General features: G+C 43.0%; 1 long non-coding RNA gene across 1 annotated transcript; it reads left to right on the top strand.

The window, feature by feature from the left end:
• Positions 1-241: 241 nt before the first annotated feature.
• On the top strand, positions 242-15,503 carry LOC119406107 (uncharacterized). The gene is made up of 3 exons (XR_005186536.2): positions 242-971; positions 8,062-8,272; positions 15,295-15,503. It is a non-coding gene; the product is annotated as an uncharacterized LOC119406107 (long non-coding RNA).
• Positions 15,504-16,023: the final 520 nt, after the last annotated feature.

Genomic DNA, 16,023 nt, shown 5'->3' with positions numbered 1-16,023 from the left:
TGTCGTCTCTCTTCGCTGTTGGTTGTCATTCGCTCGCGCGTGACATCATGAAGTTTTATGTGTCATCACTGCAGATACTGGCTTTTGGTGAAGCTGTTGGGTCGCCCAGTCACAAGCTTGAGCAGCTGAAGCTTGATCCCCAAAGCTCTTTTGCCATTTAGTCGGTCATCGCGCGAAATCAGTACGACGTACGCCGCCAACCCCCTTGCATCTAGCTATGTGCCGCACTGATTCGAGACGTGCTAGTCGATATCTCACTCGATCCCAAATTCAGCACGGGATTTCGATCAATTGCCTAAGCGAACGAGCGGCGACACCAGCTGATCACGAAAGCTTGCTACATTTTCCTTCGACGTAACAAAATACCTGTCTTGTGTAAAAGCTTTACTACTTTATAGTAGCCCTACGGTTCATTGAGAATGTAGAGCTTTGCTTCGGAGGAAAACATCGCCGACAGAAACGTAAAGCCGCACAACTACGTGCGTGCTGGCAGAAGCCTGTCGTCTGCTATAACAACAACAAAAAATACAGATCTGCTGAAAGAGTATTTGACTTGCGCCGTAGCAAAATGTTCTTTAAAATAAGTTGGTAGTTTTATTTTTATACTATTCTGCCTAATAATATGCATTCACTGTTTAATTGAACTCTTCGATGGTTTTGTTTTCTCTCTTTTTTAAAGAAAAGAAGAATGTAAGTCAAATCCATCCACAGCCAAAGCCAAATGCTATCTTTCTTTGTGTTGTCACGCTCGGCGTCTCGTTACGTCCACTGGAACTTCAAGGCAAAAGCATTAATTTCGTGTGCGAAAGCGCCGTCCATCGTTTGTGCAATGTGTAAAGCTTGCGCGCAATTCTCGTGGTTCTTGGAGCTTCGGTCAAGTACGAGCTGTTCAAGGAATCGGCGGAAGACTCCGCATGTGATGGCCGACTCCCGTGGCTGCCTACTGCACCGCTGCATGAAAGAAGCTAAAGGTAAGTGGCACAGGATATTTTGCAAAGTATGCAACTTAGTGCAAGGCTGTGTTACCGCATACGGACGAAACGTTGTAAAGACTCAGCCTTACGCACCTCTATGGGTGACCGACATTGTGCGCGTTACCGATTCGCCTTGACGACGCTCGTTTGAGCAGAGCCATGGCGCATTGGCACGGTCGTACGGAAGCAAATATGTAACAACCGAGAGAATATGCATGTGTATGATGATCGATTTTTGTTATGTGTATTGTAGTGAGCGGCACTTGCGTTGCATCGTTGTTAAAATCTGCAACGCGATTTACAGTTTGTCAACATCGTGTTCACGTTCGTGTGCGATATAACTTGCAACTTGGCTTATTTCTGCTTGCCTAGCGTCGAAGTGGTGGTAATAAGCAGAAATTCATGAAATGTTTATTATGCAATTTAACTGTGGCTTGAGTTAGTTAAACGTAGTTTTTGATGAAACAGTAACCTGGACCCGTGCCTCGAGTGTAGAGACGTTCGTGCTGTCTGTGTGTATGCGTGTGCATCACCTTTGCTTGTTAGTAATATTGTACCAATGAGCATCCACGTTTCACATCGGACAGTCATGAAAACTGGCATGCAGACTTCATATTCTGCCAGAGTGTTGCTGTTTACACATGAATGTACTGTCAGCATGCAATTGTATACATTAAGCTGCCAGTGGTATAATTAGCATGGTCCTGTGTGCTTGCTGATGAAAGGATGTATACTGACGAGGCAGAAGATTCTCTGATAAGGCTAGTTAGCTCATCAGGCGTGTGTTTTAGCGCAAACGGGACATGAAAAGAAATAGGACACGTAATGACAGGACCAGCGCTGTTACAAGTCTCCCTTCTCTCCGTATCTTATTTGGACTACAGCATCTGTGTTTGTATAGCTATAGCAGCTGGCTTTTGTGTTATGCTATTCTTGCGTATGTAATGCTACAGTACTAATCAAAATAGATGGTGAATATAAAACATGCTCTTCGACAGAACAAACTGCTACACTGAACACTTAAAGGGGTGGTGCCACCAAATTTTCAGGCTATAAAAAGCCTGCTGCTGTAGGCTTCCTCTGTATGCAAGGACACCCTGCACGAAGTGTTGGACACAGCAAATGTTTATAATATATTTTAATTTGCTTCCAAAGTGTGCCCAAGTTCTTGAAATCGAGGCCCAATGCTAGTGCATCTGACGCAGACGTCACTGTGTAGGAAGTGTAACGAAAGATTTAGTGACGTGTAATTAGCGGTGACCCACAGCACTGCTGCACCGACAAAGCCAAGAGAGTGCCGGCTACGAACCTACACTCACTCATTTTTCTCAGCGTGTTGCCGAACTAGCCAAGCATTGCTGGTATTTTGCAAAGTGCTTCACATCATCACGCGAACCAGTGACAATACAGAATGTTAGTTTGTTCGCACGCTTTGCATTAGCATACCGGGTTACCGTAGCCGTAAACGTGCGAGGCTAAATAAGTAGGGCCACCTGGCAGCAGGAAGATAAACCAGGCAAGCACCGAATCCGCCTTTTCAATTTTAATGTGCTGCCCTCAGCCGTTTGGTAGGGGCCGGGACAACCGGTATCGCCAGAAGAAAAGCCTCCGAGATGAAGAGACGTTTCGTAACTATTCCGCTGGGGGAAGGGTGCACGCACCGTGGCATCGCGAGAGAGGCGGCTTGTTGTTGCAAGAACCTAGTGTGTTCTACTTCTCTGCCGGAGTAAATTCTCGGCAACGGTGTAGTACTGAATGCGTTGCCTTTTGAAAAAATTTTTCACCGTGGTCACTCAGCGAAGACAAAGAAACGCGCCTATAATTGTGGTTGCACAAAAAGTCACAAGATGTCGATACCGTTGTCCAGTAACCTGGTATTCCACAAACACCTCTGCATATTCTGGAATGCCGTACACTAATGTTCTCTATGAGAAAATTTTAGCAAGTGTTGAAGGCGTCCGGACAGTTGCTTGCGTGTGTTACAGCTTTGTGGGCCCAGGTGTTCAAACTTCCTACACAGTGACATCAGTGTTTAACTCGGCACCCAGAAACCCAAAGTCATTCGCATAAATAAGGCGGCATTACATTACTTATCAGGAATATATTGATTTTGGAGCATGCATCATGTTTCATGGAGCACTAAGAAATGTTTGCCACAAGGAATGTGCAAGCCGCAAATTTTATGGCACCACCCCTTTAACAAAAGCCCGCTGCATGCTCAGTTGCCACTTGCTTGAGCATTTTTTAAACATATTCCCATTCCTCACCACATTGACACGTCTCATTGAGGGCAACGTCACCATGGTTTGAGTTCTTTTTTGAAAAAAATATCAAGCTGCATATAGGATGCTTCTGTGTCTAAAATCGGTGTCACACGTGCACTTTGATCGTGATCAAGGTCGATCCAGATCGGATTTCTTGATCGCGATCAAAAATCATCGCTGCTACACGGACCAAACTAATCTGGATTGAGTTTGGTACAGACAATTCCAATCGCGATCTGAGCCAGATCTCGATGCGCAGATCAGTGATGGTCTTGATCTTGATCGGGCCTGATCGCGATTAGACATGACCGTGTAGCAGCGCCTGATCCTGATCGAGCCTAATTCGTATCGCCCCTGATCGCAGTCAAAATTGCTCGTGTGACACCAGTATTACATGTATATCATAACATTAATGACTACCAACAGACAACCAAGGCAAGGAAAGCATTGGGGATGTTATTTGTAGTAATTATGATATAAATGTGAAGAAATTAAAGTGGATGAATGGACAACTTGCCACCATCAGGGACTGAATGAACCTGCAATGTTGAAGTAATGTGTCCGATCCTTTACCAAATAAGGTACGACAATGGTCGTCCTCCCGTACACTTTATTGGGTATATCTGTGTATTTAAACCTGAGAGTGTTAGCCAGTGCCGCTCGTAGCCATGGCGGCGAATGTGGAACATCCTTTTTTTTTCTTGCTGGCATCACATGGCACGTGATCTTAATTTCTTGACATTTATATCATAATTACTACAAATGATGTCTCCTATATCTTCCTTGGCATGATTGTCTGTTGGTTGTCTCTATGTTGTGTCTACGAAGAAAATGATCCCTTAAATTCCCTTTGTTTTTTTAAAGGTATATATATAACTCAGAAATATCAGGTAAACTATACTCCCATCTCACAAGTTGGTCGCACTGCTGTGGAGACTGCTTAGCCAATAGGAAAAGTTAAAATCTCTCATAATGTATTCATCCATGCTGTGCTGGCTGCTTTGCATCTCCATTTTATCTAAAGGCACTTGTTTGGCAAGTAAAGCCAGCATATGGCAGCACAGGAAAAAACAAAGCATTGCGGCATCGCTTGAAGCGGGTGCCTTCTGAGTCAAATTTTTCAACTCGTCATTGTGCACTGTTGCCCGTAATGTCTAAAGTGATGCTTTTTATTTGATTTATATTTGTGTCCTGGCACTTCAACAGCAATGTGTTTGCGAATATTTTGCATTGTTTCAAAGATACACTTTTAAATTCTTAGCAGGTGTGAGCGAACAAGCACCTGATCTCAATAATAAAGACAAAACATACCTTATGCTTTGTCCTCAGCATGAGATGACACAAAGTGATAGCTGATTGCGTAGTTTATTTTTTGATGTCAAGATAGTGGGCAAGTAGCAATCATGAGATCGGATCAAAGCAGGTGGTCACATCTGATGGATGCGGCCACGTCGCTTTATAATCACAATCACCAGCAGTTACCTCTTTAATAATTAGTCCTAGGACGTACGTGCAAAGCGGGATTAGTGTGTCACATATTGCTCTGATGTAGCATGTGCCAAACAAATGCGAACGTCTCGACCTTGCCAATTCTAAGGCAGTTGTATGTAGAGCTATGTTTTGCTTCATAAGCATGTGGCTTGCTTACACCTCATAGCTTCCACATTGCTGCAACGAGCTTGTGAGATGAAGTATAGTTGTCGATAGTGAAAAACGAGGAAAAATAATTGAACTGCTTATATTACAACAACGAAATCCATTCAGGATGAATCAGTCCTCAAGAAAGTAGTTCATGGGGAGATGGAAGCTTGAGGAGGTGGAAAATGCTTGAACGCGGGGTGTCACTGGAGCCAACGTTTCAAGAAGTGGTCTCGTCTTCTTCAAGGTAGTTGCTATCATGAAGAAGACAAGACCACGTGTTGAAACATTGGCTCCAGCAACACCCTGAAGGATTTTTCATCTCCTAAAGAAGGTGTGATATTTGGGAAAAATTCACAGAAAAGATCAGCAGGAGGAGCTGTTGCCACTTTAATGTGAAAGAGATTTCATGCTTCCGAGAGGTGGGTAGACATTGTCTAGTGGCTGCGACATTACGCACAGTGTATAATCGTGTGGGAAGGTGCTTTCTCTACGTGTTGTCGTGAGATGTGTTTTCAAACAAAGCAACTGTTTATTGTCACTTTGTCACCTATTGATAAAGATCGCTTAAAATAGGTGCAGTGCAGGAATCGGTACAAGCCTCTTACTTTTGAGTGACTGATTAACCTTTTCAACAGATGAATGTTCATTTCAAATAAAATAATGAAAGCTCTAAAAGTTTTATTCATAATACAGCTGGTGTGTTTTAACAATATACCGTGATACTGTTAAATGCTATCGATGTGCTCGAGTAATGCGTAATGTGACAAAAATAATAGTATTTGACCTCAGAGACTGCATATGCACATTTACACAACTTCAAATGTGTGTGGCTTTGAGAGCATGGTAAAAGTTTCTGGACAAGCTTTTGTTTCACTCCTAGTGAGCGTTCTGGCAGTGCTCGCTATGTGGGAAGTTATGTTGTCACGGCATAATTGGACGTTTCATTGTCAGCCGACTCACCTCGCTTAAGCCCTGCATCCCGTTCATCTTAAGCTGTGTGGCTCAGTTCCTTTTTAATATGCTGTTTTTCTGTGAGGGGGGGAGAGGGAGACGCACGCTTCTGTCACACAATGTGACTTGAAGATTAGCTTTTGATTGTTAGAAGACATATTTCACATTCTGAAAAAACCAGCAGAATGTGCCACTGTCAGTGTTGCCTCTTCTTGTGGGACAAGTTGTGTATTGGAGAATCGGTCATTCTGTTGTTACACGGAGGGGTGGTTGTAGCAAGTGGCACTTAATACATTTTGTTAACTTCAGACTGAGTTATCTGTGAAATGATACTTTCATACAGAAAGTATTACATAGGCCAGAGTGCACATGCCTTGGTGGCAAGTAGAAGCACAAAAACAAAACCAAATGGCTGTTCAGCATGAAACTAAGGTCACTCTATACATTTGGCTTGAGCTCTATGATGTGGCACATTCTGGATTTTACAGTGGCACAGCTCATATACACCTGATTGTGTTGAGTGGTATACTGACTTTAATATAAAAAGATGGGACAAAGGGTTATGTATTAAAAGAGCACTGACACAAAATTTTGAAGCTGATATAACTTGTATGATAGATTTGTGTTGACACACACGCACATCATCTACAAAATATCGATAATTAATATAGCCTAGAACATATTTAGAATAAATTTTAAAGTGTGTGCCATGCAACTGGGCGCAAAATGGAGCTTTGTGAAATCACTTTGGTGTGTATGTAAACCAACAGCCATCTACATCACGAGTTTGTGCAGGCTGCCATGACCCTTATGTGCGCTCTAACCAGCAGTTGTCAACGCGGTGCTGACGTGCAGTCACAATCTGCGGCATGCATTGCGAGTGCGTTGCTGTTTTGTGCGTTCATGTGGCCAGCTGTGTTTACAGACCACGCTAGACCCCACCTCTCTCAGCACTCTCTGAAACCGAAATTGCGACTAGGTACTATAAATATGTGTCCAAATGATTCATCGTTGTGTGCTCTAGCAAACAAGATTTCCAGTCGTGATTAGCGTGTCATTAGCTGATTATTTCAACAGGAAAAAGCGAGATGTAAAATTTTTGTGTCAGTACTTTTTTAATAAGATAATTTTTTATGAATACTTGTTGCTGGAATAACTGCTACATGCTTTCTTGAATACACAAAATTCATAACTACCATAGAAGGAGATGAGACTTGTCTCATTGTTGGCTCATCTCCCTTCTATTGTTGTTGTGCATCTTGTGTAATACAGAGGTAATTTTGACATATCTTTCAATTTAGTTGCGCAGTTGCAGTTCGTGTTAAGCTTTTTCATTGAGGAAGCTTTCCAGGGCATACAGTTAATGTTGCTTCCCTGTGCAGTTAGAGTTGTGGCTGTGCTGAAATGACCTTAATACTTTTCTCATATACGGTAGAGAGTAATCATGCATCGTCAAGGTCATGTGCAACATTGGGCGGATCGGGGTAGTTCAGAAAAAATAAAATAAAGGTTGTAATTGCAGAGCCTTACCTATTAAGATATTTTATGAGTGGAAAGCAGCGCTTATAAGATGGAGCAAGAAAGGAGATCACAGCTTTGATTAACAACCAGATGTGTTGATTCTTCCAGTCTGCATTTATATACTGCACCACTAACGCAAGGAAACAAAAAAACAATAAGTGAAGGCTCAGCCTGTGCAGAGGCATCAATCAATAGGACAGCAATTCTATTTCCTTCGGTAGCAGGGAAATCAAGGGTAGGCTTACACATGCCTTGCCACTATTGTGGATATAAGTTTCTGAAATGAGACGCACTCATCTTATCGTATCAAGAATAGCGGCAAGGCATGTGTAAGCCTCCCTTCGATTTGCCGGCTTCTGATAGACATGGAATTGCCGTCCCATTGATCACTTTATTTCCTCTGCGCAGGCTGAGTCTCTGTTTTTTTTTTCTGTTTCACTGCGTTACTGGTGCAGTATATATGTGCTGACTGGAAGAATAAAACACATTTGGTTGTTGGCCAGTGCCACTGGGGGGGTCTGTGTCCTTTCTTGTCCCGTCTTTTTAGCACTGTTTTCCACTTGTAAATATGAACCAACCAGCCAAAATGAGTACCCTACCTTTAAAAAAGGATGCCTGGGTTGGCCTATTGAAAATCGGTTTTTTGCTTCTACAGAAATTCCAATGTAAGATTTTGCAGTTTTAAAGACCTTATGTGCGGCCTTGTGCAGATTGACCTTGGCCGAGGAATTTTAATGGAAAACCAGAAGTGGCAGTGGCTTCCAGAAGAAACCGAGGGCTCCCTTGCTTTCTTAGAGAGAAAGAGCAAAGGCACTGTGGCGCATCGAAAACCTGCACAACTAGAGCATCCCTGGTTCACCATGCTGCTCTTTCATCAAAGAGGAAGGTCATCATCCTCAGAGAAGCTTCATGCACTGAAGCGTGAGTCTCTGAATCATATTTTTGTTCTGTTACAGGCAGAAAACACTGAGATTCAGCCAGGATGTCTAGAATGAGTAAGGGTGACAAGTGTGGAGATTTTCTTGCCGGGCAGTGTCGCATTTTGCACCAGTGCCGTTAGTGGCCGTGAGAGGTGCCGCTGTTTAGAGTTGCAGATAGCCACAGCTGCCGTTGCAGATTACCGTGGCCTTGTCCGAGACCTCAGTAAATGTGCTAGTGTGCTCAGTCATTGCTTTGTGCACTGCCAGAGCATTTGACACCACTTGTTTTTTATCCGCATCATTCCGATGTTGCCACAGCAGCTGTTTAATGTGGCCCATCACCCCTGTGTAGATGCTCTCCCAGTCTGCACACGGGTTCTTGTAAGCAACATCAGGAAAGTCTTCTTTCGGCAGCTTGTCCTTTCCACTTATGAGTGCATGCCTCAGTTGGTTCACAGAAATGTCATCAACCTCAGCGTCATAGTTACACAGCACGCATGATGAGGTCTCACTTATCCTGTACACGTGAGGTATGGAAGCACGTTTCTTCTGTTGGGCACTGGCAGGCTGGGAGGTTTTGGACAAACTGTTTACCACATCTTTTAGGAACGCAGGAGTGTAACTGTTTGTCGGAAAGTCCCTTTCGATTTTCTACATATAGGAAGTCAGGTCTTCAGGTTTCGTGCAAATACAACATAACGATCCAAGACGACAACTACTGACCTTGGCAAGCGTCAGAATGACGCTTGCCAAGGTCAGTAGTTGTCGTCTTGGCTGGTACATTGGCTGGTACTTGAACATTTGACAAGCGTCAGAATGACGCTTGCCAAATGTTGAAGTACCAGCCAATGTATGTACTCTTTCTGTAGACGTAGAAGGAAAGTGCTCCATTGTTCCTTTTTGCCAACACATCCCAAAAAGGCAGTTTCTAGTCAGCCTCCACCTATCCTGCGACCTCAATTAGATCTTTATAGTTTAGTTGTGTGATGAAGCTTCTAAAGCAGCCAAGCTTAATCACTCAGAAAAAATAGTCTACATAATACACCATAATACTTGGTGTTGTGCTGAAAAGCGAGGGCAGGCGGGCTTTTCCAGCCGCTGCATCATCAGATTCACAGTGGTCACTGAGACAGGCACCCATTGGTGTGTCGCGTACTTGCCTGTAGTGGGCTTTTTCAAAACTTAAGTAGGTGTTACCCAGGCAAAAAACTGAGGTGCCTCCTCAAGTCGGGGGCATCAGTTGCAGACCTTTCTTGTTGGGCCAACCAGTGCCAAGAGCAGCAGCATGCACCCCAGTGGTCGTATTAGTCCGAATGTAAGTGAACAGAACTGTACACTTCCATTCCCATTGACATGGTTGTTGACAAGCAAGTCCACTGCTCTTCAATAGTTGCCTCTCTCTCTTGGTTCCTGCTGCGTATCTGACAATGCAGAGGCTCCAAAATAACTCTCACTTTTGGTCCAATGCCAAGAGTTTTTGTGTGCTACATGGAGGATTTTTTTTGCGTGATTAAGTGTTTTGCTTAGGAGCTTTCACCATGCATCAAAACAACCAAGCAGATTCCATTCAGTTCATGGGGGTGATAGGGCAGACCACATGCCAGCTTTTTGGATGTGTTTCTAGAAAGGGACTTGGCACATTCTTTCAACGTTTACAAAAAGAGTACGCATACTGACTGTCTGGACTTCATGTCCCTACATCCTGACACTCGTCAAAGAAAAGTACTTGCCTTTCCATTGGACTACTCACATTTGCACGAAATCTGAAGACTAGACTTTCAACATGCAGGCAGGACCTTTTGATGAAGGTTACCCTCCCGAGTTCATGAATGGTCTGGGACACCGTTTGCCCATTTCCAGCCTCACCGTTTTTGACATGGGAGTTGCGCTCCCTTTCCTCGAGTGCAAGTTATCACAGGTGCTGTGTAAATATAACATTGAGGTTGCTGAAATTCCCATGTGCAAACTGTGGCACGCACTCGTAAAAGAAAAGGACTAGCTGCCAAAATACTTCTCTGGCATTTTGTACATCTCCTGAGCAGACTAGGTAGGAGACCGTGTCTACCTTGAAGAGATAGCCAACTTTAACCGCAGTTGCGCCAACATAAGAACGATGCAGATAAGAAAAAAGTGACATTAAAAGCACTGTCAGAGCACACAGCAACGACTAAGTACGAAGTAGTCGAGGTGAACTCTAGCGTAATGACAGAAACTGGAAGTCACGCCTGTATCTGTAATTCCTTGAGGGTGATTCCATGAGAGATCGTACATGCATGTCCGATCGATATTTTTGTTTTGTCAGGTTTTTTTTATGTCTTGCGTGGGTACATTCAGTGTCCATGCAACTGAAATTTCTAAACTCTCCCAGCGGGGCAAAAAAAATGTGGCGGCATGCAATACTTACCGCAATATTTTCCAACTTGCGAACAAAGCAAATGAGGACATACGACAGTCAAAACACGGTTTCAATGATCGTAAGTGCTCTTAGATAAAAAAAATTGTAAAAATTGAGACCAGAGTTTTCTTTTTCCGAAATGAGCTTTTTTTTTATAAAATCTTGCTTCTTCAACTACTTTTTTCTTCTTTTGCATGGCCTGTAGAAAACAGGTCTTTTGCAAAAATGTTGCAAAGGCTTTGTTTTATATTTGACACTTTTTTGGCGTTTCTCTGTGAAATAGCAAACGCATCAAGGCACATCAAAGTTTGCAAACTTTTTTACTTGGGCCGTGTTTGCCATTTTTTCACATTTTTTCTCTGTTGAAGACAGCATAAGGAAAGCATGGATGTAATTCAGAGTGACACGTATTGAAAACAGCAGCAAAAATTTTTTACACGTTTATAACTCACGAAATTCGGCTGTGAAATCTGAAAATATTGTGGTAAGCAAAAAGGGACACCTGTGCCGTCACCTTCAAATATTTTTTTGCCGTGCTGGGAGCGTTTTTTTGGAAATAAAATTTTCGGTCCCATGCGCTTTGAATGTGCCCACACAGCACAAAAAGAAACAGACAAAATAAAAATATCTCCTGTACATGCACGTTCGAGCTCTCGTGGAATCACCCTTGAGATATGTTAATGACAACAGACAATAATGCCAAGGAAAGTATAGGGTCTCATAGCGAGGATCTCGTTCTGGCAGACTTGATGCCTTCAGGTAGTATGCGAGGGATTATTGGTCAGCTGCCAGCTCGTAAAAACATCACGTGTGACGTGATGCCAACAGGCAGGAAAAGAGTGTTCCACACTCGCCGTCATGGCTGCGATCGGCGCTGACTAACACTCCCAGGTTTAAATTCAGGTTTAAATATATACTTCAAAAAGTGGATGAAGGGATGACCGCCGCCGTAGCTCAGTGGTAGAGCATCGGACGCGTTATTCGAAGGTCCCTGCCAGCGGCAAATTATCTTTTCGTCCACTTTACTTTCTTCACATTTATATTCTAATTACTGCAAATAACACCCCTAATACTTTCCTCGACATTATTGTCTGTTAGTTGTCATTAATATTGTGTCTAACAAAGAAAGAACGAGCCCTTAAAAGTCACCTTTCTTTGAGATATGTGTGGTTTTGGCGGTGCCCTTTCTGCCAGTGCTCTCAAAGGCAGAGTGTAACATTGAGTGAGTTGGTACAAAGCTTAGTGAAATATTTGTGGCGCAACTGAGAATAAGGAAGAAATGTGAGCAAAGACAGGATAGGGCTCTGGACTTTCAACTATTTTATTTTCCACACATCACCCAAATATATGCATAATTTTTCAGAAATGCGCACACAGACAGGGCACATGACATGTAAACTATTGCGCAGTGCTGTGAAGAAGTAAGCATGCACTCTTGTACAGAAAGATCGAAGGAACACTGATGCATCCATCCTCTTCTATATGTGATACGCGTCAAGCACTTCACTTGCTAATGTTTCCCTGCTTTTTCCTATCACATGCATTTCTCCAAACAGTGGTGTGCAGCAACACAAAGCACAATGGAAGGCAGGTGTGAACCCACACCATTGTTAATCGATAATACATGGTCCCTTAGGTGATTATTAATGCAGCGACCGGTATAGCCTATGTACCACTTGCCACAGCTCAACGGCATTTTGTAAACGACACCCACCATGCAACGCAGAACTGGCCTGGTGGGCTTCTTTTTGCACAAAAGCTTGACTTTTTGTGAAAAGATAAGGGCACAAAGCTTCGACAGCTTGTTGGGTGCCGAGAAAACAACTGGAACATCATGCCTGTATGCAATTTTTGTCGGAATTGTGGGCAATCTTGTGCACATAAAGGAGAACCAGTGGTCTCTTTCTGCACGGCCTCGGGCTGCCTGTTTCATCTTTTCAGCTTCCGTAGCAAAGATTCGAACACACTGGTCAAGACCACCGAAGGAAGCCGGCGCTACCAGCCTTGAAATCTGTAACTGGGAACTGTTGTCCATAGTGTGCTCGCACGACTTCAATAACGCTGACTGGAGACACAGTTTTGCATAGCTCTTTTCATAGTTTTTGAGTGAGCATATTCATAAGGCAGAAGGGTCCTTATGGGCACAGGAGCTGTACATTAGCATGAATGTGTAGCATTTAGTAACAGGTTCATGTCTAACAATTGCAAATGATTGCTGACCAGTTCTGTGTTGCAGGGTGGGTGTTGTTTATGAAATTTCATTGAGCGTTGGCAAGTCATATATTGGCCGAATCGGCTGCTGCATTAATGATTGCCTGAGGGAGCATGTATTGTCGATTAAGAATGGTATGGGTTCACACGTGCCATTCCATTATGCTTCATGTGGCTGTGCACTGCTGTTTGGAGAAACGCATGGGTAGAAAGAAGCAGGGAAACATTGACATGTGAAGAGCTTGAAGCGTATCACGTACAGAAGGAGATGGATGCATCATTGTTCCTTCAGTCTTTCTGTACAAGAGTGAATGCTTATTTTTTATAGCACTGTGCTATAGCTTTTTTTGATAGTGCTGTGTGATAGTCTGCATGCGCTGCGCCCTGCCTGCGTGCATATTTCTGAAAATATGCATATTTTGATGATGTGCGGAAAATAAAACAGTTGGAAGCGTTTCCTTGGACTTACTAAGGTTTCCTGGCATGGTTTCTATGTGCTGTGATTCTAACTAAAGACTATTCAGGGTGATTCCACAAGAGGTCGAACATGCATGTCTGGTCGATATTTTTGTTTGTTTTGTCTGGGTTTTTTTATATGTTATGTGGGCACTTTCAAAGTGCAAGGAACCAAGAAGTTAATTTCCAAGAAACACTCCCAGCACGACAAAAAAATACCTGAAGATGGCGGCGCGGGCGTCCTGTTTTTGCTCATCGCAATATTTCCAAACTGCATGGCCGAATTTAGCGCAAACTATAAATGTGTTGAAATATTTTTCTGCAGGTTTTAATACGCATTGCTGTGAATTACATTCATGCTTTCTTTATGCTGTGCTCAAAAAGGAAAAAATGGCAAACACAGCCTGAATGAAAAAAGTTTGCTAAGTTTGATGTGCCTAGGCGCGTTTCCTCTTTCACGCAGAAACTTCAAAACAGTGCCAAATATGGAAAAAAGCCTTTGCAACATTTCTGCGAAATATCGTTTTGCTACAGGCAGTACAAAAGAATAAAAAATAATTAAAGAAGCGAGTTTTTTTAAAAAAAAACTCCCGTCTCAATTTTGACAAATTTTTTATCGAAGAGCGCTTATGTCAGTCAAAGCACGGTTTCAATATCATATGTCCTCATTTGCTTTGTTCACGAGAGAAATGACCCTTGCTGTGTCACTTCAGTGCCATTGATGGTTGTTATCAGCTTGCATTGTGCGTAAATCAACAGTTTTAATTATTTTGCTGCAGAAAAACTTCACTCTGGTGGCCTGTCTTCAGGAAAAATGTATTCTTAGATTTTATTTATCGAGCGTGTGCGAAGGTGGGCTGCTTCCGCTCTCTAAAGGGCTAATGCGTACGCAGTTTGCAGCCTACAACCTTAACTTATCCCGCCATTATTCGCTAATCAAGAGTACGTGAGACACCGCGAGCACATGATTTAGGTGACTTTGCCATAGCTTGCCTTGCACACCAAACAAAGAATCTGTATGTAGCGACTGGCCAGCGTGCTGTCATGGAGGTGCTTTCTCACTGCCTGCTTCTTTCCCTTCCATTACATGCATTGAACGCTCTAACCATCTTCCCCATTCGACGCACACTATGCCTAAATAACATTTGCAAAAAGTTATCTTAGCCATTTACGAGCCGTTTATTTCGCTTCCTGCTATCACATGTTTTTGGCGTCGCAAATAATGTCTTCCTGTATCATCTCGACCTTTACCTCAGCGTTTCATCTGCCAGAAAACGTGCAGTGCGGCATCATTAAGCCATAAGTGGCCAAATCTGCCCAATTTATGATGTTTTGTCGGCATTTGCTTAAGTGCTTTCGCACATCAAAAACAGCAGAGGTCACTGGTGGCGCCAGATGGACATTATTCTTAATTTCAACAAGTGTGGCGCACACATTGATTATCACCGTACAAAGCCTTTAGACGTCCTTGGGTCATAGAACACGCGTGAAAGCATGAGCAGTTCTGGAAACTCATTCACGACAGCAGCGCAAAAGTGAAGGAATGTGTGCGACGCTGTTCAGTATAAATGTTTTGGCTTGGTCTAGCTGTTCACTACACTAGATGCACGCCACCCCTGGGTATTCTGTGCCGATTATTTATGCACTCACAAAAAGAAGATTGCTGAGAAAAACATTTTCACTGCGTGAGTTTTCATTTTTTTATGCTATTTTTGTTGCCTACCTGCGGAAGCTACTGCCACAGGCCGAGAATATTCGCGACATCTACTAGGTCTGCTAGCATTGCTTTATGAGTCTGAAGGAAAACCTGTCTGCATCTATGAGAACCGCGATGAGGTAGACCAGGCATTTTTTCCTTGCAATGTCCCTCCGACTAACTTTCTCGTTGGTAATACATTTCAGTCTTTGTACTCAGAGCGAAAATTTCTGCTTACACAGCATTCGCTTCTGGCCTATTTCAGATGCTTTCCACCAGAGGAGCGGGTGGGAAACGAGTTCTTCCAAGGGAGCGTCTACCGATACCTGGCGGGCAAGCTGAAAGTCATCAGAAGGCCGAATGAATAAATCGTTGGTGGTTCATCTGTATGTACAACCATCAACTGTTGTGTGCACCTTTTTGCAGATCCATATTACTTAGTCACAATCTGTGCCAGTAACACATATCAGTAACTGGCTTTTTGATTGAGGCTTCTTTTATGATGTCTAAAAGTAAGGCATTCTGCATCCAATTAATTACTTCATAAACATGGTTTCATCTGGTTCTACAGACTATATTTCAAGAGAACATGCGACAACACCAAACAAAATTACAATTCAAACGTGTCAAAATATGTATCACGAATTTTATTGTGGTAATTAATTAGATGAGCAGGTCTATAGCCATGAATCAAGGCACATTGTCAGCGACTCTACTACCAATATCCACACTACTCTGCTGCGTGTATATACCTACATTTCAGTTCTATTTGGATATCCATCAATTTTTCTGCGCGATGCAGGACAAAATATTTCAGTGCCGCATCTCCGTATGACACAGATTATCAATATCCGTATCTTACGGATTTCCGTATGATACGGATATCCGTGGTCCTTCCCTATTGAAAAAATCCATATGTACGGAGTCCGCAGATACGGACTTATTGGAATATGGAATGCCATATCCCCGTATAGTACGGATATCCGTATCTTAT

Source organism: Rhipicephalus sanguineus, chromosome 9 (assembly GCF_013339695.2).
Source record: "Rhipicephalus sanguineus isolate Rsan-2018 chromosome 9, BIME_Rsan_1.4, whole genome shotgun sequence".
In the NCBI taxonomy this organism is placed as follows: domain Eukaryota; kingdom Metazoa; phylum Arthropoda; class Arachnida; order Ixodida; family Ixodidae; genus Rhipicephalus; species Rhipicephalus sanguineus.
This window is presented reverse-complemented; position numbering and strand designations above follow the sequence as displayed.